Below are 26,254 nucleotides of genomic sequence, written 5' to 3'. Positions count from 1 at the left end.
CATAGTTTTTGTCATCTGTTCTCTGTGACAATAAAACTTTAGAAATAAACTGAAATTGCCTGAAGATCAGTTAAATAAATTACGGTTTTCAAAACAACCTTTATTCCATATTAAAAAGTTGTTTTTATGAAGATTATAAGAATGATTGGGGGTGCCTGGGTGGTGCAGTCAGTGAAGGAGGTTTTGGCTCAGATCTGATCTCAGGGTTGTGAGATCAAGCCCCGAAGATGGGCTCCATATTTAGTGCAGAGTCTGCTTGGGTTTCTCTCTCCCTCTCGCTTGGACTGCGCCCCCCTGCCCAATACCCTACTAAAATAAATAGATTAAACCTTTAAAAAAGTTTTTAAAATAAAAATGGAAAGAATGACCAGGAATATGCATTTAAACCAGTCTGCAAAAATCTATAAATATTACTGAAAATCCCAAGTACAACAAAACTCTAATTCCATATCCCTTTTTTAAAAAAAAAGTATGTTAGTGCTTTTCCCCCCAATTCCCAAAGTTATATACTACACACTTTGGAATTACTTCTAGGAGTTTAACTAAAGATACCTGCATAAGCATGAAAAGACTGCTTTCCAAATCCGCCCATCAGAACTTTTGGGCAACAGATGCATTTTAAAAATTTGGAACTTTGACTTTCAGAAAAACTGTATGTAGGTATTAACATGTTCCCACAGCTCACCACGGCCCCTTGCTGGATCTGGGAAACACCAGATACTCAAACACTGATACATCTAAATCAGACATAAGAAAATATTCACACTAAGTTGGGTAAATAAAGACTATAAAGAGCTTTTGGTGAATTCAAGAAGTGTTTAAACACCAAGGGTTATTGAGGAGAGGTAAGGGAAACAGGAGATGGGGAGGAGGGGACCAGGAACAGACAGGAGGGGAAGGCCTTTAGGTTTTGGAAGTTTAGTTTTTGAAACTACAGATAAGTGATTCTGGACTTGTAAGACTGAAACCACACTGTCCATCAAGATGGGCCTATTACATCGTAAATACGTTTTATTTGTACAATAAAACACTATCATGCCATGTTAGGTGAAGAAAGGAAGTTGCAAAATGGTGTACATTTATAGCATGATTCTTTTTTGTGGGGGACAAACTGTGCTGTGTGTGTAAATAGATTATATTGTTACTGGAAAGGTGACATTACATGGAACACTTTACCTTTTTGTACTAAAAAAATAAATTAGCAGCATGTTTTGATCCTACTGCCTAAAAAGACAAAGATGATTATTTGCTCGAGGGTATTTAGTGTTTACTCTAGGAAATACTGTAGGGACACCACAGTTTAAAAAAAAGTCACTTCTCTCACTGAGCTTCCACTCTGCTATGCACAACAATCAAAAGATTAAAATTATTATAAAAAAAATGAACCAGGATGGGGCAAGAGAGTCACAGGAGGGATATCCAAACTAGATCTTCGGGATGATGAGGTAACAGTTCATTTAAACATTTTACTTGAATACTCTTCATCAGAAAAACAACAACAACAACAAGTCAATGGTCTCATTAAGTCAATGGTACATCAAGACATGTATGTTCCAACCTACTGAGACCCAATTTATGCAAATAGCTTCCAGAAACCTGTACAAATAATAAATTTTTACAACTTTTAAAAAGAAATTCTACTGGAAATGCTCCAATCATTACTCGATTATGGATTTTTGCCTTGAGTTCTTTTCCCTTTTTAAAAGACCAAAATAATGTGTTTAATATTCTAATTGTATTTGTCATATGGACTTTTAATTGCTCACCCCAATGCCGTCTTCTAAGAAATGTTTAACCCACATGAGACTTTGAAGGAAAGGTTAAAGATGCAATTTTATAATCATGGGAAGAATAGAAACAAAGGCATTATGTGGGAACAGAAAGGTTGAAGGTAGCAAATACCTAATGAGGACTTGTGACACAGAAATTTCATCACTGAGTCTTAATAGGTAAGATAGAAACTACAAATATAGAAAATTTCAAAAACTGTACCCCAAGGTTAATGACATAGAGTGACTAAACTCAAGATAAGCAATCCTCAGGGGTTAGATATGTGGTAACTGCTACACTTACTATAGATAGCCTGGAAGGTAAGGCAAACACATGGACAGCCAACATAGAAGACAGAATTATTTCTGGCCTTCCGTTCTGTGCAGAACTTGGCTCAAAGTGCAAAGGAAAGTAGCAAAAGAGAAGGCTGCCTCCTATTCTCAAGGGATTTTTTGGTTAAGTAACTCCACTCCCCCTCCCCATCTTTCCAACCAGAAGTGACTTAAAAAAGACCAAAGAGCAATAAAAACAACTTTTATAAATTAGATTAGAGCCTGAAATAACATGGGAAGTTTAGTAAAACCATACACCGTGTAGAAGTAAAAGTGAAAAGAAAATTCAAATAATAAACATAAACTGGGGGAGCAGGAAACATTGGAGATATAAAGATACAGGTGTATATTAAAATATATGTAACAGAAAATTTAAAAGTCTAGATAAAAAGATGGAAACTGAGAACATTTTTGAAAAGAAAAAAATATATAGCCTTTAAAAATGCCAACCCCTACCTGGTGTTGTATAGAAGTGTTGAGTCACTATATTGTGCACCTGAAACTAATAATCATACTATATGTTAACTAACTGGAATTTAAATATTTCTTCTTTTTTAAGATTTTATTTATTTATTTCACAGAGACAGAGATCACAAGTAGACAGAGGGGCAGGCAAAGAGAAAGGGGGAAGCAGGCTCCCTGCCTGAGCAGAGAGCCCAATGCGGGGGGACTTGATCCCATGACCCTGAGATCATGACCTGAGCTGAAGGCAAAGGCTTAACCCACTGAGCCACCCAGGTGCCCTGGAATTTAAATATTTGTAAGAAATAAAAAGTCCAATCTCTACAAATCACATGTGAATAGAAAATCAGTGAAAGGGGCGCCTGGATGGCTCAGTGGGTTAAGCCTCTGCCTTTGGCTCAGGTCATGATCCCAGGGTTCTCGGATGGTGTCCCACATTGGGCTCTCTGCTCAGCAGGGAGCCTGCTTCCTCCTCCCTCTCTCTCTGCCTGCCTCTCTGCCTACCTGTGATCTATGTCTGCCAAATAAATAAATAAATAAATAATCAGTGAGGTAAATTATCCTATTCAGTTTAGCACTGGTCTATCCTTGGGAGTAAAACTGTGGTCGGAATTATTTTCTAAAAAGTGAAGCAGATTTAGAAAAACAGAGGATGATTAAAAGCATGGTCTCTAAACCTGAACATGATGCCATGAGGTAGCCATTAAACACTAGGAACTCAATGTTCAATTAGCAGCAGGAAGCTGAAAGATGTAATTCCATACTTAATCTTATTTCCACTGAATCTAATTTTCATCGATGACCCTATATAAATAAAAGTACTTGACTATGAATATTACCCGCAATTGTTTTTTTAAGGTATATATTTATGCTATCAAAAGCTTATATTTTAAAAATTGAAACAAAGTAACAGGCTCAAAAAAACGTTTTTGTGGGATTATTTTGTGGGGTTTTTTTCCCCCCGAGTTTGGCCTCTTTTTTTTTTTTTTTTTTTTTTTTTTTTTCTTTTTTTTTTTTTTTTTTTTTTTGCCTCTAACATCTCCTGTAGCAGAATCTGCAGCAATATTAGGAGATTAGGAGCCTACTTTCAAAGTTTATACTGAACAAGACCAAAAATTACATTCTGGTTAATATGTATCTGTACTTCAGAGGCACATTTTAAGAATGTCAAAAAGGATAATGGGTTGATGAGAACCTTTGACTGAAAACAGTGAATTCCACCTGGGAAGGTTTACCGCAGAAATAAAATCTCAGCTATCATCTCTGCTTGCAACTCCTTCCTCTGCTCACTGACAATCACTCCAGGTCCTATCCATTTTCTTCCTCCATCATCTACTTAACTACTCTCTCCCACTTAGTTCAGGTCCTGAGCATCCTTCCTTACAGAGGGCAGGATATCAATAGCCACAACAAAACTGAAATGGATTAAATCCATCCACCAAAAAAATACATTAAAAAAATGATTTTTTTTTTTAAATAAAAAGGAAGCCAGTATGGTACTAGGAACTTTAGCTTAGCCAATATAGAACTAGGAACCACTGGTGTTTTGTACTATAAAGCACCAAGTCAAAATATCATGTCAGGGGTTTGCAAAGAAGCTAGGAAGTCAGGAACAAGACCGCAGAAGGAGAAAGTGAAGGGCCACCGTATTTGTAAGGTAAGGGCTGACCACTGGCTATTTGGGGCAGCCCTTCCTCCTGCTCTGGTTTTGTTCCCGGTCCATTTCCTGCTTTGCTGGCTCCTTTAAAGCCCTTAAGTGGCTCTCTGTGGCCCAAATCCATTGCCTATTTTGACTTTAGAAACAAACTGACAACAGAACATTTCAAACTTGTTCTACTGACAGTGCAGAGAGCAGTGTAGTGAACCTTATCAGCTACAACAACTGTCACAGGAAATCTTTTTCATCACCACCCCCGCCCCCGGATTTTTTTGAAGCAATCCCAAGATATCTCTTCATCTCATCCATACATATCAGTCTGTGTATTTAGATAAAGGTTTTCTTTTATTTATTTATTTTTTTTAAGATTTTATTTATTTATTTGACAGAGAGAAATCACAAGTAGGCAGAGAGGCAGGTAGAGAGAGATAGAGAGGAGGAAGCAGGCTCCCTGCTGAGCAGAGAGCCCGATGCGGGACTCGATCCCAGGACCCTGAGATCATGACCTGAGCCGAAGGCAGCGGCTTAACCACTGAGCCACCCAGGCGCCCAAGGTTTTCTTTTAAAAGCAACCCAAAAAAACACCTTAGCGACCTCCTTATTACCACCAAACAAAATTGCCAGAATTTCCCTAATAATAAATACCCAGTCACATGACCTTTCCCCAGTTATCTTACTATTTTTTTTTCTAGACCTCTTCTCAGAGGGTATCGCCTCCTCTGTTTGACATTGCTTGCAAGTACCTTTATAATCCGGCCTCTGCCTTCCTTTACGGGCTCAGTTTTTAAGAATAGTTTTTTTTTTCCTCCTTTCCCTAAATCCTGGGCTTCCAGTGACATTTATTTAACTTCTGTTTCCTTCACATAAGATATCCCCTCTCATGAGGCCTATATATATATAGTTTTTTTGTTTTTGTTTTTGTTTTTGTTTTTAGCAGCCTAAACCTCCTCTCACCCCTGCCTCCTTCCTTATATCCCTGCCTCTCCTGAGCCTGGTCTCAGAGCCTCAATGTCATTTCCTCCAAGAAACCTTTCCTGTTTTAATTTCTGGACTCAAATGATTTGTACATCACTCCTGGCCCAGTGAGGTTACAAAGCCCAGTCTCCCTTCAAGTCTCCAATTTTTTAAAACGTTTTTAAAAAAGTTTGGGGTGGGGGAGAGAGAACAAGCAGGGGGCGTAGCAAAGGGAGAGTGAGAAGCAGACTCCCAGCTGAGGAGGAAGTCTGATGCAGGACTGGATTCCAGGACCCTGAGATCAGGACCAGATCTGAAGGCAGATACTTAGCAGACTAAGCCACCCAGGGTACAACCCTCCCCCACCAAGTCCCCATTTAAAAACAAATGATGATTGGGACGCCTGGGTGGCTCAGTTGGTTAAGCAGCTGCCTTCGGCTCAGGTCATGATCCCAGCATCCTGGGATCGTCCCACATCGGGCTCCTTGCTCCGCAGGGAGCCTGCTTCTCCTTCAGACTCTGCCCACCACTCTGTCTGCCTGTGCTCGCTCTCTCTCTGACAAAAAAAAAAAAAAGAAAAGAAAAAAAAATCTTAAAAAAAAAAACCAAAAAAACAAATGCTGATTTATAACTCATGGCCTGTTAGAGATTAACCTTCCTCCTGAGGTCCTTTGTGTCCAACATTTTCTATAGTAAGTTCTGTAGTAAGTCAGTTTTGTCCATGGTAAGAAAATCCACAGTATTTTAACTAAACATTATTATTAAATAATCGCAAAGCCTTTTGAAGGTAGATGACATATTTAGCAAATATCTGGGTGTAATAAAGACAGGGACAAAAGTGCCGGTGGAAATGGAAGACCCTAACTCTCAAGGCTCTGGACTCCTGCCTGTCGTTACAGGAACTGAAAACTGCCCCACTTTATTCTCAAAGTGCCACCGACTCCTAAAACCAAAATGTACTTAGAGTGCGCCTGGGTGGCTCAGTGGGTTAAGCCTCTGCCTTCAGCTCAGGTCATGTTCTCAGCGTCCTGGGATTGAGTCCCACATCGAACCCCACATGGAGCTCTCTGCTCAGCAGGGAGCCTGCCCCCACCCCTCTTTGCCTGCCTCTCTGCCTACTTGTGCTCTCGCTCTCTGTCAAATAAATAAATAAAATCTTTTAAAAAATCCTTATCAAGGCCATTACTGTTCTTCAGCAGATAACGGCCTAAGTAAACATGTTTTCTCTGCAGAGAATTTCACCAAAGTGCAAGCAAAAAACCGTACTTGATTATTGACTATGAAAGAGTTTTCTAGGAAATGTTGGTTGACCACTTTGTGCAGCTTTTCTTCCATATGAAAAGAAGATCATGCATAAGGACTAAGTAAAATTGAACCTTTCTCTGTTAGTGAATCTAACTTACCTTGTGTTTTGGGCTTTGTATTATTATCATTATTATTCTTTAAAGATTTTATTTATTTATTTGACAGAGATCACAAGGAGGCATAGAGGCAGGCACAGGGAGAGTAGGAAGCAGACCCCCTGCCAAACAGAGAGCCTGATTCGGGGCTTGATCCCAGGAATCTGGGATCATGACGTGAGCGGAAAACAGAGGCTTAACCCACTGAACCACCCAGGTGCCCCTGGGCTTTGTATTATTTTAAGAAAGCTTTTCTTGGGAAAAAGCTTTTTTTTTTTTCCCCCCAAGAAAAGCTTTACAAATACATACTTCAAACAATGTTATCAACATGACAATCTTGCAGAGGTAGCTGGGATTTACCACTACTATGCTTGATTCTCTCTACCAATAAAATTAATTAATTAATATTTTAGTTAACGTGGGTTGAAATATTTAAGTGTTCAAAATTTTTTGAATTTCTATCCCATTCGTGATTTAAATTTATATGACTCAGACTTAAGAATAAGAGCTGTAACTAACACCGATACAGTATTTACAATCACCCAAAAGCTACTGTAAATGCTTTACTTACCTTATTCAATCATCACCACAAGTGTTAGATAGATATTTTATTATTACCCATATTTTACAAAGGAGCAAAGAGAAGTGAAATGAACTGCCCACTTCCTAGTAGTAGTTCCCAGCTACTAGGTAGAGGAGCCAGCATTTGGTACTTTGGTGGTTCTAATTCAGTATGTCCTTTTGCTACTTTTTGAGGGGGGGGGGCATCTAGAAGTGAGCACAGGGCTTCAGGATGAATTCTTGCAGCCAATTAAAGGAAATGTGATGCCCCCCCCCCCCCACATGCCCTGCATTTGAGGAGCTAACCCCAGAGCTCAGGAGATCCCCACAGGTAGATCTCCTGTGCTGTTTCCTCCTGACACAGAGTGAGAATGTTCCAGAGTCAACAGGGAAGACCTGACATTTCCTTTATGGCTGTGACTCCCAGGCTGGGTCAACTCGCCTCCCCCAACTTTTCCATTTATAGTCTCTTTCCGATACAGGGGACAGAAATGATCCAGAAAAGTCGAACCAGACCAGGTTTAGTTCGTTCTGCTAAGGACGTGCTTGGGAAGGAGCAAAGGGCCATACATTTCATCTGTGCTGTGAACCATGCTGAAGAGAAGGAAGTACATTGCAGGGCAGAGGCTCAGGGAGACCATGTGGACATGTCTCCAGTCCCCCATCTTCAACTAATGGAGCTCGGCTTTTCTTTCTGTTTTGGATAGGTTACCCAAAATCTCATCTAAAATCTGGGTTCCGTGGCTGAAGGTTTAGCCAGTAATGTCATGGTGACATGCCAAGGCCTTGGATCAGAACAGACCAGAATCCTTATCTCTGTATTTGGCCACACATAGGCCATGACTAATCCTGGGTACATAATTTGCAAAATTTGGGTTTCAGTTTCATTTGATACATCTCCATTATTTTACTTCTAAGACTCTTTGCCATATTTTAAAAAAATACATTATTCTATTAAAAGAAAGTGAAGATGCATTAGTGATCTCCATAAAGACAGCTAAAAAAGACAAACAAAAATCCCATTTCTCACATTGAGGAGGAGGGTGAGGTAACTTATTGCTGAAGAATGAATGATTTAGGTACTCTAAATCATTCTAGGTACGTGGTCTTAGAGGTCAGGACTACTGGTGAGGAATTGATTCTGTCAAAGATATAAAAACGTCTGGTATTTTAATTTAGCCTGATGCAGATAATTATGGGTAATAGGTCTGCAGGGGTTTATTTATTAAGGTCACAAATGACAAAAGTTTACTCAGCAACCACAGCGTCTACATGTTCTTGAACCTACATAATAGTATCTTGGAAATCTAAAACCACCACTTGATAAGAAGTGAAGCAATCTCTTTGGCCCCCAGATCCTTTGGCCTCACGGCTCTCTCTCACATTCTCAAATAAGGGACTATGTCAAATGATTAGCCATTGGCACAGTAAAATAAAAAAATATCGCTTATCTTATATCTGTTTTTTGTGATCAGAAATCACATTTGCCAAAATATGTCACATGAAGAGGGAAATAAATTCATGGAAGAAACATGAACCATTAGGTTCTGTTCACTATTCAACCCTCTAAAAGGGATTAGGAGACTATGGGGATCGGGCAGCTGATGCAGAACTCTTTACATACCAGGACTGAAGCCAATTAAATAAGATGTTAACAGAGAGCTGATGATCTCAGCTTAATGAAAGAATAAACAAGACATTAAAACTGAAGAAAACAATTTTATAAGGTTGAAGTGGAAGATCACATCACATAGAACAGTGATGGTTAATTTAGATGCAAGGTCTAACAAAAAAACTACTAGGTGAGCTCAGAGGCCAATACCAAAAGATACAAAGGAATCAAGTATTGTGCTTTATTATACTAATTCACCATTAAATGGATGCAGATCCAATATTAAGAAATAATGTGGGGCACCTGGGTGGCTCGGGGGGTTAAGCCTCTGCCTTCGGCTCAGGTCATGGTCTCAGAGTCCTGGGATCGAGTCCCGCATCGGGCTCTCTGCTCAGCAGGGAGCCTGCTTCCCCCTCTCCCTCTGCCTGCCTCTCTACTTGTGATCTCCCTCTCTCTCTGTCAAATAAATAAATAAATAAAATCTTAAAAAAAAAGAAATAATGTAATACAAGTCAGTATAAACTATAAAGTCGTTTTTAAAAGAGAATTTTTCTAAAATACTTAAAATTGAGAAGTAAAAATATCCCAAGTAACTTGAAATTGTATAATTTGATTTAAAGAGCGTTAACTATCTATTCTATTAGCATCAATGCTTAAAGGCAAAAACAATTTACAATATCAAAAAGAATTTGTCTTCTCTGGTAATGGATTAATAATCCTAGATTTGATTTTTTTTTTTTTCTGGGTAGCAGCTATTCCAGTTTTAACCTCGGATGTCACATATTCATTCACACATACACACACACACACCCAACATTCAAACACACAGACACATATAGACAGAGCCAAATAAAAAGTAGAAGATCAAGTATTAAGCTTTGTTAATCAAAATAACAAATTTCTCCCTCAAAATTTTAGAACAGAGTTAAGTGAACTCCATCAAAGTTTATTTGAACCATTTGAAACATTATTTATGGCCTCTTCTGTTTTTGAAAATAAGTTCTACATGTTTGGTCATCTTTTAGGAATGATTAATATAGTTTTTCATCAAGTAACAGAGATTTCTGATGAAAGACTGAAAATCTAAATTAACAAAAAAGACTCTAGGTTCTTCATAAAGCCAAGCTCTAAAGCATTTCCCCAGGGGCCCTGGGTGGCTCAGTCCTTAAGTGGCTGCCTTCGGCTGGGGTCATGATCCCAGGGTGCTGGGATCGAGTCTGCATCAACTCCCTGCTCAGCGGGAAGCCTGCTTCTCCCTCTCCCACACCCCCTGCTTGTGTTCCCTCTCTCGCGGTATCTCTCTCTGTCAAATAAATAAATAAAATCTTAAAAAAAAAAAAAAAGCATTTCCCCAAATCAACCTTCTACCCTTGAGTTATTCAGGGTATGAGACTGCCTATAAAACAGGGATTCTACCTTCAGTGCTAAATTCAGTGAGCACTACTGTGGCTTCAAAAAAAGTCAGAAAATTATAGTTAAATAAGCTCTTCCCTTACATTTTATAGAGATCCAAAAACTAACCTGAGTTACTCAGCTGCTCTTTTGGTAATACATCCTTATAGCAGCTGAAGAAAATGGTGTTAGTTACTTAGATTTTGCCACTAACCCAGGCTTCCAAATTATTTTATTTATTTATCTAAATAATTTTTCAAGAACGAATGTTGTTAGCATTTGGGATAACCCTGAGAGCCACTCCCCTAATCCCTTTCTTCCCCTTGATCTTATAGCAGATCCTTCCTCGGGGAAACACTCCTACCTGACAGAACCAGAGGGACTCTCTGCAGGTTCAGGGAGAAGAAAGGCTCCTCATCTCACAGCACTGCTGAATCATTACAGAACACGGAACACCAAGCGGGCACGGCCGTCCCACTAGTCCAAAGGGCAGCGACATACTCTCAACAGTCTGGTTAACACTCCGGTTTTCCTTCAATAAATACATTGGATGGAAGTTAGAAGTCCCAAAAGATCAAACTGGGGGGCCGCTGGCTGGGTCAGTCAGTTAAGTGCCTTCAGCTCAGGTCTGATCCCAGGGTCATGGGATTGAGCCCCATGTTGGGCTCCCTGCTCCGTGGGAAGTCTGCTTCTCCTTCTCCCACTACCCCTGCTTGTGTTCCCTCTCTCTCTGTCAAATAAATAAACAAAAATCTAAAAAAAAAAAAAATCAAATTGGGATTAATGCTAGGGCTTCTACCCCTTACTTAAGCTCCTCCCATTTCTTTAGTCCGTCACCAGAGAGCATGCAGTTCAAAGCCTAGGGGGCTGTCTCCTCCGTGGGGAGTGGAGGTCCAGGTCAGGGGGTACAAGGGCAGTCCCCATCTGACTGGGGTCAGTGTTGTTGGCCGCCAGCCAAGCGGCTGGGTTCTAGAGTCCTAGAGTGGCCATGAATGAATGTGTCGACTTACACACTCAAAGACACCAGCTCTAGCTCACTTTTCTCCAAAGAACCTCAGGTACCTTTCTTTTTCTAAAGGAGTCAGTAATGTAGCTGCATAATTAGCATTTCCAGATTTGCTACAAAGCCCCCCAAATTTACCCGACTTAGGATGCTTTACTTAGTGTGACTGCATTCTTTATTATAATGTGTCTTATTTAAGAAGGGGGATGTAGCATAAGGTATAAGAAATAGTAAAGCAAAAACTCATACGTTGCTTCAGAACATGATAGATGGCTCAGAAAACCACAGGCAACCTCTGTGATTATATCCCCCCCTCCTTCTACATAATTCTAATGTAGTTTTTCAATATATAAACAACTTTCAAAAGTATATAATGCTGAAAACTCCAGGAGAAGTTTCTTAAGGATGCTATGATTATAATTTCTATTATCTGCAGTTCTCAAAATCATGAAAGAAGCAATGAATCCTTAAAAGTTCTCCTCTTCAGGTTTTCCTTCATTCCTTCCCAATTCTGCCCCTACCACTTAGATAGTTGTCCGAAGGGCAGGAGATAGGGTAATATTCCCTGGAGCTTATGATAATAGACATTGGTGCTCCCCGATATTAACATGTTAATATGCATAACCATTTTGTGGGGGAGGTACCATGATCACCTCCATCTGAAGGCATGAGGAAGTGAAACCTAAAATCAATCTAGCAAGTGGGCAGAGAGGCTATGAACCCAGGCAATCCAGCTCCAGAGTTTGTGCTCTTAGCCACTGTTGCTATGTTGTGATTCTCCCAGATCTTGGTCATTTTTTACAATTAGGAATGAGCAATTTTTTCCCCCAAAGACAAATGGATTTCCTTCCTCATGAATCCTTCCAGGGAGAGTTCCTCTTTCCCTCCTCTACCATTCTGCCCCAGTTAGCATGCAGGTAACAGTCCATTTGCCCTGTGAGGTGACTTCCTTTCAAACATTAGCCAGCCCCACCTTCTCACAGTTACTCGCCCTGGGTCAGCTGATGCCTTCAAGGGCCTTGGTGAATGTTTATCCCACTCCCCATGACTTATGAGAGGGACATTTCCTGGAAATACTGTGGATGGACATGTCACTGTGGTGAGGTGTTCAGAGCAGCTGAATCACTCCCGTTGCCTAGTAACCTGTTAGTGTTTGGCAGGAAGGTGACTCAGACACAGGTACACTCAGACACATATTCATCACGACCTCCTCCTCCAAGCCCTGGACTGTTGATTTCATGTTTAACCTTCTTTCACATGTCCCTGTTAGTAGAGGCTCCTTCAATTTTTCCAAGTCAGGGGATTCAAAATACAGAACTCTGTGCAGGGCATGGACAAATCCCTTATTGCTGAAATATGGGCCACGTTATTTTCCCTGCTGAGATCTGAAGAAAAACTTTTGACAAAAGCAACTACCAGATTCTTACATAAAAAAAGTGAATTGAAAGTATATGTTGTCATGGAAGTTCCTTTCCATTCCACTGACAATCAGCTCATGAATTCTGTGAATGTAACATATCCCTGAACAGTACTGAGTCACTTATTTTGGAACTCTTAACTGAAGAATTTCTCTAGGCAGACAGGATTGACTCATTTGGCGGGCCACACTCTCAGCCAGAAAATCTTTTACATGTATAACATACCTGGCTTTTTACCTGAACGAATTGCTGCCCAAATACAAGTGGCTTCAGAATAGAAGAGATTCACTCAAATACCAGCATGAATAGAGAGATGTCAGAGTGGGCCTGAGGTCACCTCACTGACTTTTGTCTTCAAATTTAAGTTACCATGTGTGCCTATGTCACTCCAGAAGCCAAAACACTCTAGAATAAAACACTGTGGACTTGCCCTACATGTAAATGCTCCAACAGTTATTACTACTCCCCTAATACTTTAGGGACCCACCATTTTTCCTAGGGATGTCCATTCTTTAAATATTCAATGGAGGAAAAGTGGTTCTGAAATAGGCACACGCATACACACATACCAGAGAATGGGGTGATTTGGCCCTTCTTTTCAGCTATGCCTGCTCAAGACACAGAAAGTAAGACCCAAGAATGTACGTGAATGGTACCTCTAATCTTGGTGGGAAAGTCCTGAATCCTAAATTTATTTAATGCTCACGGACCGAAGGAACAAATATAGTTTAGGAACTTGTCTTTTTTCTTCCCTGTATCCAGTAATATTCATTCTAACAGAGGGGTTCCAGTATGACTACTATCTATATAAGTACTATTAAAAGTCTAATATGTGATATAAATTTTACTTTGTTCTTGAAAGCTGTAAAGGGGGTATGTAACTATACTTTGCAAAGATTTTCATCTTAAACATATGATACAACTTAATTTTCTCCAACTTTTTTTTTTGAAAGGTATATTTTAGTCTGGCGGGGGGATCTTCCCTTGTCTACAAACTTCTTGTGAGGCGAACGTGATAACCACTACACTACGGAAACATCTACAAACTTCTTGAAGTCTGCCAGACAAACTTAAGAAAAAACTTCTTGAAGTCTGCCAGACAAACTTAAGAAAAAAGGTGCTGGCTGACTGGTTTACAGTTACTACTGGCAAGCAATATGGGGGTGAACTGCTCTCCAAAATATTTTTAAGTCCTTAACCACACCTGGAGTCAGTTCTCCCTATCTGGGGGTCACAGCTGATAAATCAGCCTGCTGAGAGCACTGTAACATGTTTGGGCTTGTGCAGACAACTAGGGATGGTCAGCTCTGTTCCTAAAACAGTTATTCTTGGGAATGAAGCTTGGAATTTAAGTTCATGAATTTGTTGCTGAGGATCTGCTCCGTGCAAGTGTCAGTCACAAAAGAACATTCATTACAGTCAGGGGAGTAAGACAGACCTTTGCCCCTGGCCTCACAGAGCATGCGGTCTAGCTGGGGAAACAAACAACTGTAATACAGGCAGAGAAATGTTTGGAGAGTGAAAATCAAGATTCTAGGAACACAGCGCAAAGGCATACCCCTTCATTCAAGTGAGGCTTCGAGAAAGGGCTTCTGAAGCCAGATCTGAAAAGTGATGGCAAGTCAGGCACGGTGGGGTGGGGTTATTTAAGGCAGAGGAACAGCAGGTGCAGAGGTCTTAAGCAACAAAGGAAAATGTGGTGTGTATGTATGGGAACAGAAGAAAGTCAGCGTGGCTGAAAGGGAGCGGTAGGCTCTTCCAGAACCTGATAACGCTTTTTTATCCTATCTGGATTTTGCCCCAAGATAATGGCATCAGGGAGTGACATGCCCAGTTTTGTATTTTGCAAGGATCCCATCGAGGATTCCTGACACTTAGAGACCAAGGGAATGAGCATTTCTTACACTCAGCAGAAAATGATCAGGTCACTCTTATATCCAAAGGTAAACGTACAAGGTTCTCCATGTGACCTCTTTCCTGTAGTACCAGCGAGATGTCACCATGTTACCCAGGAGAGCAGAACGGCTAAGCGCTCAGCCTGTGTAGACAGATGACTCACATTCAAACTCTATCTCTATCCTGTTCTACCCAACATTTAACTCTGGGCACGTCCCAAAACCCTCTGCATCTCGAAGGGGACTTAACAGTAGTAACCTTATAAGGCTGCTGTGCAAAAGAAGCCCAAAGGTGAGCCAGGAAGAACAGCAGTAGCCATAATGCCATTCAATCTCAGTCATTACCCTCACAAGTATGCCAGCCAACCAACCCCAAGCCTTAAGAACCACCACTTCAGACTTCATTTAATATTTTTAAGCCATAGAAACCCTCTTCTCCAGAAGCGATCTAATTTCTTTAGGAAAAGTAGCTTGCACAAATAAATCTTTGTCTTTAACACTTGCCAGTTTTCCATTTGAATATTTGAACACTGAAAATGGGATGCTAAAATAATAAATACAATTATTTAAAAATAAGCTTTGTTTCAATCTTGGGGCCTTATGTCCTATTTGGACAAAGAGCTGCTGTCCTAAGTGAAGTTTCTAGGACTATTTGCAGGTAATCTTCAAGATCAGAGCGTAGTCAGAAATCAGACTGCCTAACTAAGCTTCTATGGGCCAGGAGTCTGAAGGAATTTGAATAAATCCATTTATCTAATAATCAGATTATAGAAAATTCAAACAAAAAGGATTTAAGCCTAAATACAGACATTGAGAGGACCAAAGAACCAGTTGTGGATTCACTATTAAACGGAAACCCTCCATTACCCAGCAGCCTTCTTGCTGCCTCTATTTGTTTGACGTAAATGCTAAACCACTGTCCAGAAATCTGAGGAATTAGACATTTTACAGCAGAACACAGACTACAAGTCAAGACACAATGCCAAAGGTTAATTAACTGCATTCTAAAAATATCTGTGTCACTCACTACTAATACTGCAGACAGACAAGATATTAAAATCTTTGCAGAGCCGATTCGAGTCAGGGTCCAAGACCACTCCCTGCTCAAGGATTCACAAGGAGGACTCGCAGGACCCTGCCTACACTCCTACTCATGGCTCTGATTTGTTACAGCAAGAGGATACAAATCAGCAAAGGGAAAAGGCCCCCCATGGGATGAAGCAAAGGGAAAAGGCCCCCCATGGGATGAAGGCCCCCCAGAGGTGATCAGGAGCAAGTTTCCAAGGGTCCCGTCCCAGGGAAATCACACAGGTTGTGCTTAATTACCCAGCACTGAGTTTTCACAGCTCCTGTGAAATACTGTCTACCCGGGAAGCCCATTAGTGACTCAGCGTCTGGGGTTTCTTTGGGGCTGGTCACACAGAAACCTGCCACTGGGCATGTACCCAAATTCCAGACTCCTGGAATGCAAGCAGGTGTTCAACAGAAACTGTCTCGTTTGCACAGTTTAGGCACAGTGAGCCACACTAATGAGGGAATGGTGGAAACCCTCCCAGAAAGAAGTTCCCAGAGGCCAGCAAAGGGCCAAGGTTGCCAGCAGGCCTTTCAAAGAGAGTGGTTTCAGGCCTGCTGTGTTAACTCGTATTTGCATACTGTCCTATTTCAGTTAGTAATATAGGACTAAATTAAGGAGAAAGGTCTTACTTTTAGCAGGTCACCCATGTACAGCATGAGCCTGAGAAGCACTCTTCTATATATTTTCAGTACTTAAAATGTAGCATTTTTAGTGTGGACAACCATGGTCTACAATTACATAACAGAAGATTTAAGATGGGCTTTTGTACAATAAAAACAAAACAAAACTTACTTCTGGTCCTATTTACTTTTCTAAGCATTTTCTTTTATAAAACGCCACTGAAAATTCTGAACAAAAAATGTTCCTAAACTGACACTACTCTCGGAAACCATGTAGCCTATCAGACTGGTGATGAAATTCGGACCCAGGTAACAGCTACCCCCACAAGTTTTTAGCAGGGATGGGAATAAGAAAAACTCCCTCTGGAAGGCATTTTGTCAAGGTATCTTATCAAAATTATATACATACACCTTATGACCTACAATTCTGCTCTGCAAATGTATACACATCAAATTGTGTCCATGCAGAATAACCTAGGTACAAAGTTATTTATTGCAGCATTGTTTAAGAGCAAAGGACTGGCCACAACCCAAATGTCCATCAATAGGTCACTATTTAAATTGTCGTACATCCATACAATGGACTACTCTGTAACTGTTGAGGGAAAAAAAAAAAGAAGAATGAGGAAGCTCTCTTAGTACTGATTTGTTAAACCCTCCTACATATATTCAGAGAAAAACATACATTGCACAGAAGTACAGTTTACTATCTTTTACCTTATGAAAAGAGCAAATGTGAGTGTCAACTGTGTACAGAGAAACTCTGGAAGGATGTTTCAGATCAGATACTGATAACAGAGTCTGGGAGAGGGTAGTGGAAGCCGAATTTGGGCATTATCCGTGAAACTAAAAAAATACATGAAAAAGACATACTTGACAAGTGCTGTTTCTTTGTTTTCTAAGTCCAGGTTATATCAACCTGGCACCTTTTTGGCAGGTGTGGATCTCTTTACGAGGCTTCTGCAGCAGTTAAATGAGAGCATAAGATCGCTTTATCTCACTTTCCAGATCGGGTTTCCACTCTCTTCCTTTTCAGAGTCTGCCTGTCAGCTGGAAGGGGTTTTCCCCAGGACACCTGCCAGTAAATAAAGTCCTCTGTGCTTTCCTTTTGCCTATTTTTCTGCTGAGGAAATGTGGGCGCTTCTTAAAACTCCATTTCTGGGGGCGCCTGGGTGGCTCAGTGGGTTAAAGCCTCTGCCTTCGGCTCAGGTCATGATCCCAGGACCCTGGGATCGAGCCCCACATCAGGCTCTCTGCTTGGCAGGGAGCCTGCTTCCTCCTCTCTCTGACTCCCTCTCTGCCTACTTGTGATCTCTGTCTGTCAAGTAAATAAATAAAAATTTAAAAAACAACAACAACAACAACAACAAAATACCATCACTTTAGGGATCAGGGCTTCAAAAAAAAAAACTCCATTTCTGAAAGCAGGGATTTTGTTTTGTTCACTGCCTTATTCGCAACCCTGAACAGAGCGCCTGGCACACAGAAATTGCTCAGTAAGTATTTGTTGAATAAATGAGTTCCTTTCTTCATCCAGCTTCAATGGAACAGACACTACCAGACAAAGAGGGAGATATCATCGGGGTCAAATATTCAGAAATAGCTGTCATTCCTAGTATTGGCTCTATACAGGCATTCTAAATCTGAGCAACATTCCTAGAATTATTTTGAATTTTACAGAAGACAAACAAATAAGTCTACAGAATGCTGTGCTGAACAATGACTCTTAAATATTCATAAAAATTTATTTTTAATTAACTTGGAATTACAAGACCCTGGAGTCCATCTTAGGGCTTAAGTCTTATTAGGCAAACACCATACTAATTTAGTAATGATAAAAAAAAAAAAAAAGAATGTGTTTTAGAAGAGTCAAATAAGCCCCAGTCATAAGGTGCCCAGAAGCTATATAGAAGAAAAAATATTTTGCATTGAAAATGTAACTACTGGGATACCTGGGTGGTGAGGTCATTTAAACCTCAGATTCTTGGGGCACCTGGGTGGCTCAGTGGGTTAAGCTTCTGCCTTCGGCTCAGGTCATGATCTCAGGGTTCTGGGATTGAGCCCCGCATCGGGCTTCCTGCTCAGCGGGGAGCCTGCTTCCTCCTCTCTCTCTCTCTGCCTGCCTCTCCGTCTACTTGTGATTTCTGTCTGTCAAATAAGTAAATAAAATCCAAAAAAAAAAAAAAAAAAATTTAAACCTCAGATTCTTGGTTTCGGCTCGGGTCGTGACCTTGGGATCATGAAATTGAGCCCCACATGGGTCTCCAAACTCAGCATGGAGTCTGCTTAAGTTTCTTTCTCCCTGTTCCTCCCCCACCCCCACCCCCAACTCATGCTCTCTCGCTCTCTCTCTCTCTAAAAAAAATAGTGAATAGATCTTTTAAAATAATGTAACTGCTCTTTTTATTTAAGAATAAAATTATCCTTCAGGGCACCTGGGTGGCTTAGTCATTAAGTGTCTGTCTTCGGCTCAGGTCATGATCCCAGGGTCCTGGGATCAAGCCCCATATTGGGCCTCTCTGCTCATCAGGGAGTCTGCTTCTCTCTCCCTCTGTCTGCTGCTCCCCCTGCTTGGGACTTTCTCAAATAAAAAATAAAATCTTAAAAAAATAAAAGAATAAACTTATCCTTCAAATGAGATTCAAATTAGTCTAGATAGTGAAATGAATTGCACAATGTACATCCTAAAAGAGAAAACTTTCTCCTCAGTGGGCACAGAATGGGTATTAACTACCACATCTTTTAAACCTTGGTTTAAATAACTCTAAAAACCAAATAACGTTGCTAGTAATAATTTCAGTATGGGGCCAAATAGGTGTGCAGCTGACAGATGTTTCTTTGTAGATTTTTAGCGCCACAGGCTTTTCTGAAGGCATGATAAAAAGGCGGTTCCTGAGGGCTATCTTTGGGTAGTAATGCAGCGTGGTTAAGAGGTTTTGGTGTTCCTCTAGTTCTCTTAGTGTCATTTAAGGCAACAATCAAATGAATGAGGGAGCATCCACTCACCTGGACCAGCATGAAATCTAAGACTCTCTCTCCCGAGGAAATTCTCAGCTAAAGCATAACTGGAATGTCTTAACTGGAAAGGGAGGATAGAGGAGAAGTTGCAGGACAACTGCTAGGTAACCAGCCTTGAGCTGATGCAAATCACACTCGTGATTTGTGTGAGGGAAGCATCAAACCTACTGGGTGCAGATGGGAGCACGCTGAACCCCACCTTGGTTCTCGTACCAATCAAGACCCCCTGTCTCAGGGCAGACGCTTTCGGTGGAAGAGTGGTATGGGGCTGAGGACGATGGCTCTAAAAGATGGAAAAAGTGAGAGGCTCCGTAAGAAAGATGCTCTGTTGTTATTTTTTTTCTGGGGTTTTCTGTGGACGGAGGTGAAATGAAGAGCTAATCCTATCCTCCTGGAAGCGTCACCCAGAAAACATGGACTCCTACCAGGCATCTGAGGAGGAGAAAAGCAACTCGGCCATTCATTCCACTGACATTTACTTAATATGTGCCAGACCCTGTTTAGAGGCAGAGCAGTGAAGGTGGGCAGATTCCCGTCTCTCACCATGCTCATTTTCCAATGTGGAAACAAGCAAGCAGATAAACAAGAGGACCGCGAGAGATGCCACCGCGAGAGGGCAATCAGAGTCAGAGCAAAAGGCTGATGGGGCTCATGAAGGGCAAGTGGTCAGGGATGCGGAGTGGATGCCACTTAGGACAATAACAGTGGGGGATCTGGGGGTGGGGCAGCCAGGGAAGAAGAGCGCTCCAACCAAAGGAGCAGCTGGTTCAAACGCCCCGAGGCAGGATGGAGCCAGGCAGGTTTGAAGAATGGCAAGGCAGACACTGCTGAGGGCTGTCATCAGAGGAGTAGTGACATGCTGGGGAGGAGGACAGAGGCTGGGCGCTGAGGGCTCTGCAGGCCAGGTGGACTGCCTTCCCACACAGGGCACAGAGTTCAGTGTCTGGAAAGCCCTGGCTGCTAGGAGGCTTTCTGAGACAATGCTGGAAGATTCTCTTTGAAATACAGACAGCTGCTGCAATCTTTTAATGGATTTTTTAAAAAAGACTTTAACGGTTTATAAGTTGATATTAATGACAGTAATAATATATTCAGCTTATAGATTTTTTTCAATTACATCACTAACATGGTGCCTTTTTTTCTAGTCAAACTCAGAACGTGTGTCCCCTTGTCAAAAAGAAGAATGGGTAAGAGGGGGTGGATGGTAGAATGCAAATCCATGCTTCCTACACCCAAAACTCTATGTACACATCCTAATGTTGAGTCATAGTAAGAATGGACCCATTTAAAAAAATGTCACAGAAGCCCATGATTTAATTTGAAATATATGTACCATGTGTAACTTCATAAGGAAATAAAATTAATGGTAGAACGTATAAAATAAAACACTACTCTAAGAAGTGAGAGCCAGGTGAATACACACACACCAGGGGTTCTTGGTCACAAGCTACATTGGAAGAGGGTGGTGTCCCAGCTGTGACTGAAGATAGTTCCTCCCTGCTCAGGGGATTGAATCACTGCTAAGGCAGCACAGCTGGGAGGTTCCTGAAGGAACAAGGGCTCTGAAATCCAACCCCACACTCAGAACCCATATGGCTCCAGGCATGCTCCTTAACCTCTCTGTGCCTCAGTTTCCTCATCTATAATTGGGAATAACAATAGTACAAACTCCGGGAGGGCCTTTAAGAGGACTGAAGAGGTTAATATTTACAAGCAGGTCAGAAATAGCACCTAGTATATTGTGCACCCTTGTTAAGTAACTAAAATAGAGAAAGACAAGGGGTAATCGAATGTACTAAGTCTTACACTGTGACAAAGACGGGTCATGGGCTGGCTGCAGTTAGCTCATATCCTTTGTCCAGGGTAAAGCAGGAGACGAAACCGTGTTTCCTAAACTCAGAAAGAGAATGTATATGTATCTTATATCCATAATTTGGGAGAAGGAGGAGTGGGGATCTAGATTTTCTTCCCCAGGGGAAAAAGTTTTTCTTGACCCTGAGCTCAAGCATTCTGCCGCAGTGGGTCTGCACACAGGAGGTGGGCCATGGGCAACAGCGCAGACCGGGCAGGCCATCACATGACATCATCCGATGGTTTTTTCCAGGGGTCCCTCAATTCATTCCGAAGCATAACTCTCTCAAGTTGCTCTGGTCAGAAGTCAAGGCAACATGGTACAAATAAGCAGCTATGCCGTCTGGCTCATTTCAGAGACACAACTACACCAGAAATCCCTCCTGCTCCTCCATTTCCTTCAGCCATGCTTCTGGTAAGAGCTGAGCAGCAGACAGCTCCAGATTTGTAAAACAATATCTCCAATATCAGGAGATGGACAAAAATGCAGCCACATTAAAAAACCCAAGTAACCGGATGCGTTGAAAGCAACTTTCCCCAGAAGCATCTGTTTTTAAGTCTAAAGGACTTGTGAGTCGTTATCTGGCAAAGAACAGCCATAATCGTCTCGGGGGATTTAACAATTTAAAAGAATATTCCTTTTGTCATAGTCATCTCAAGCTCTACCTGGCAGTAAAACGCGGATAGTTTCCAAATGGCAAAAGCCACCATGGTTAAGACGCCTTTTATTGTAAGCTGGAATGTAAAACAGAAGATGGAGAAAAGATTAATTTTTATTTTACTAGAGAGCAAACCTTAGCTAGGAAAGGACTTTGGCTCTCCAGCTGTTCCCGTGCTCTACACAGAAGATGGGGGACCACTGAACACAGTTACTCCCCATGTCCTGCGAAGATTACGTGTCCCCGTGATCTGCCAACCTTTTTCACTCCAGCAGGCTAAGTATGTTGTTCTTAAGGCTCATTAGTTAAGAGTTTTTCTTTAGTGTTAATCTTCAAATTCTTATTAACTCTAGTGGTATTATTTTCTCGTTAATACTTGTGAGGTGGGACGCCTGGGTGGCTCAGTTGGTTAAGCAGCTGCCTTCGGCTCAGGTCATGATCCCAGTGTCCTGGGATTGAGTCCCATGTCAGGCTCCTTGCTCAGCAGGGAGTCTGCTTCTCCCTCTGCCTCTGCCTGCCATTCTGTCTGCCTGTGCTCTCTCTCTCCCCCTCTCTTTCTGATAAATAAATAAAATCTTAAAAAAAAAAATACTTGTGAGGTATTGGGGCACCTGGGTGGCTCAGTGGGTTGGGCCTCTGCCTTCGGCTCAGGTCATGATCTCAGGGTCCTGGGATCAAGCCCCGAATTGGGCTCTCTGCTCAGCAGGGAGCCTACTTTCCCCACCCCCACCACCTGCCTCTCTGCCTACTTGTGATCTCTCTCTGTCAAATAAACAAATAAAATCTTAAAAAAAAACAAAACTGTACGGTATTGTAAGCCGCCAAAGAAAGCAGAAATAGATGAATTCACGTGCAGGTCACAGGCAAGGGAGAGCCAGGGACACATGTATCAACTCTTCCCAGGCATGTGCAACAGGCATCACATCCTTAGAGAAGGCTTCCTTCATTCCCAGGCTACATTAGGGTCTCCTTCACCAAGGCCACATTATCCTCTTTCTCCATCATAACAGTTCGGTAAGTATGATTATAAAATCAATTGTTAGTAAAGATTTACTTGTCTCTTTTCTGGACACTTCATGAGGGAAGGGACCCTGTCTGTCAGGTTTTCTGCTGTCTCCTCTACACACGAGTCAATAGTATCTGTTCCCAGCCTAACTCCTTCTGTATAAGGCAGTCAGCTGTGTTCCCAAAGAGTCCCGTGTAAGTTCCCTGCAAGTCAGATAAGGAAGTCACTGAATAATCCTCTAAAGGGCGGGCAGAGGGAAAGCACTGTAATATTATACAACCAACAAATGTGATGCCCTGAGTATTTTCAGAAGCAGAGTCCTCGGATGTACATGCAGCAGATACGAATGAGAGAGGGAAGGAGACAAGTGGGGGAGGAATGACCCACCAATTTAGATGGGTACCTTAAGAGTAAAATTATGAGAACTCAAGTTGTGTTTTCTAATTATAGACTCTTAAATTTAAAATATCTTGAAAGGTCACTCTGTACTTCTGCCTCATACAGACTGCATTCAAAATATCCCAGAAATAGGAGTCATTTTTTTTTTTTTTTTAAGGCTAGAGGGCTAGAGGGAAAGGCTGAGCAACAGATTAAAAAGCCCTATGTCTTACAACCTCCAGTTTCTATAGTTTTTTCTATTAGGTCTTCCAGAAATCTAGTCCTTTCCTTCATGAAGCAAAGGTATTACTGTTCTATCCAAACTCCTAAACAACTTAGAGATTATGTCACTAATGTCATTAAGAAATGACAAAAAGGTACAACAGTGAAACTTAATTATTTAAATTTAAGAAATGCCTTCCGATCTTCTGCAACAAAAGAAAAGAACCCTTTTGTACTTTCATACCGAAAGTGAGGAAGTGTTTAACCTTGCTAATGAGCAAAGAAACCCAGGTCAAAGTGAGATGTCATGCTTCCATAGATCAAAGTGGCTAAAAAACAAACCAAATCATCAAGCGTCTCCAGGACTACAGCAAAACCTTTCTTATGCTTTACAAACAACCTAGGAATGTGAACGAAGATTCAGCTCTGAGCCTCTAGCATTGTTGACAACAGTAAAAAGCTGGAAATAACTACGTGTCCAACAACAGGGAACTGCTTAAACACATGGTGATGGATGGACACGATAGGAGACTGAAACTCTTCCTTACCATGTTTAGTGGGGCATGACAAGAGGTTCATGATGTATTCAAGAGTACAAAATAGTACTGTGTATAACCCCATTGATCCTGTAAAGTTGCCTGTGTAAACACAATGCTGGAAAGATAATGCTCAGGAGGAACAGGTGACAGATTTATATGTGACTTAAACTTTCCTTCTTATCCAGGTTTAAATGTTTCTAAAATAAACACGAGTTGTTGTTAAAATTAAAAAGTTAGAAAAGATGAGGCAAAAATCCCAACACACATTTCCAAGTATCAGTTACCATACTAACAGTCTCTAAAAAAATTTATCGTAAGCACAAAGTCTGTTTAATATCATTATGTACTAAGGATAAAAATAATAAACCCTCCTTTTCATTTTGGTCACTGTGTGTGGTAAGCAAATAAAAATGCTCTGTCCTAGAAACTTAAGTTTTCATTTCAGCAAGATGCCATCTGTGGTAATGCCCCACCACGCAGTAAAGAGGTCAGCCTCTCTGGTTCAATAGGGCATAATTATACAGCTCACAGAATGAAAGCAAAATGTACACATGTACCATCATTACTCTGGCTCAAATAAAATTGTGTCTTTCAAAATAAAAATGAGGCTAGAAGTAAAAATGAAATGAGACATGAATAAACATGAACTAAGATGGAAACAAATTTGGGAGGGGGTTGTTATTAGAAAGAGGCCACTGGAACGTTCACCTCTGGTCAGGGAGAGGATACATTTGCTGGAGGCAGAGTAGCTCCTCAGGATACAAGTATTAGAACACAAAACAGCAGGATCCTACAGTACCCTGCACGTACCTGAGGAGCTTCAGAGAATGAGCAACACGTGCTACACCTGTGACACTTAATCCAGCGCTGAATAGTATGAACCCTCCGTCTCTTACTCAAGAATCTCCTTCAGATTCCCAGCCATTCCAGTCTCTTGGATCCGGGACCCTTTCCTCCAGTTTTTATTTTTCTGTCCCACTCTCTTGTTGTCCTTGCTCTTAAGATGTCTATGAGGTGGGTCACTTCCTCCTTAGCAGTTTGCTTCTCTTGTGAGAAACTGGGTTTTAAAAGTGAATAACTTATACTTTCTTCAACTCGTTTACGAAGGGTTTACCCAGGGGACACCTGGGTGGCTCTGATGGTTAAGTGTCTGCCTTCGGCTCAGGTCCATGGTCCCAGGGTCCTGGGGTCAAATCCCACATGGGGCTCACCCGCTTCTCCCTCTTCCTGCCACTCCCCCTGCTTGTGCTCTCTCTCTTTCCTCACTGACAAATAAATAAAATCTTTTAAAAAAAGAGTTTACCTGGTTTACCTTGTGTATCATTACCCATGATCAGTCTCATCCAACAGGTTTCCAACATTCCTTCCAAACAATGCCATCGCAAATTACAGACTGGCATACTTACATAATCCTTATTTCACAAAGCAACATCTTTTAAGGTCTTTTATTTATTTTGAGAGAGAGAGAGAGAGATCTGAGAGCATGCCTGTAAGACTGAAGAGAACAGGAGAGAGAGAGAATCTCAAGCAGACTCTGTGCTGAGCCCAGAGCTTGAGGCAGGGCTCCATCCCAGGATCCTGAGATCATGACCTGAGCTGAAATCAAGAGTTGGACACTTAACCGACTGAGCCCCCAAATCTTCTTTTAAGTATGAGAGGAAGGATGATGTTCAGAAAACAAAAGGAGAGTCAAGAAAGCACACTCTCATGACTCCAAAGAGTTATTTGGTGTCCAAACAGAAGAACAATTGAGTATCAGGAATAACTAAAGAGGAAGAAGAAAGAAAGAAGTGAAACGAGGAGCTGACTTAAAGAACTTTTTGTAACTGAATCTCGAGCAAGATAAAGGAAGATGAAGCAAAGTGCCCAGAGACCTGGGATGATGAACACATTTTGGGGACAGGGGCCAGAGCTGAGCATTAAGATGCAAGCTCGAAGTCCTGACAGTGGAAGCTGAGGCACCAGCCAGGCACCAATGAGCCCCCACAGAACGTGGTGGGGATGCTGACTGAACAAAGGATCAGCCACATGATTCTATCTTGAGCTTCTAAGTCATGCACGGTCAGAGGTTAGTTACACCTCAGGCACAGAAAGTGAAAACTCGTGGAGGAAACATGAATGTCATCATTAGTGACCATGCCTCTCTCTCTTGCTTTCCAAGTGCTATGTATGGGTCTGGACACCTCAGATGCCACCCTGACCTTAGCAGATGCCACCTTCAAGAGGAGGAGGAGGGTCAGCACATGGAAAAAGAACCCCAGAGTCATCTGCCCCCATCTCCCTAAATTGTCTGAAAGCTTGCTACAGGGGAAGAGTAATTCCTGACTTATCCTTGCAGATACAGATATATATATATCTCCATATATTAGATACAGATATATACTTATATATACAATATACATGTATATGTATATCTGATGGAAAACTGGG

The 26,254-nt window shown here is 41.4% G+C and overlaps 1 protein-coding gene across 3 annotated transcripts in view; it reads right to left on the bottom strand.

Annotated features, from left to right (window-relative positions):
* Positions 1–26,254, bottom strand: part of SGMS2 (sphingomyelin synthase 2) — an 85,982-nt gene that overhangs the window by 37,064 nt on the left and 22,664 nt on the right. The window lies entirely within an intron of this gene.

Source organism: Mustela nigripes, chromosome 1, assembly GCF_022355385.1.
Source record: "Mustela nigripes isolate SB6536 chromosome 1, MUSNIG.SB6536, whole genome shotgun sequence".
Classification (NCBI taxonomy): Eukaryota; Metazoa; Chordata; class Mammalia; order Carnivora; family Mustelidae; genus Mustela; species Mustela nigripes.
Note: the sequence above shows the minus strand (reverse complement) of the source record. Positions and strands in the feature narration are given on the sequence as shown.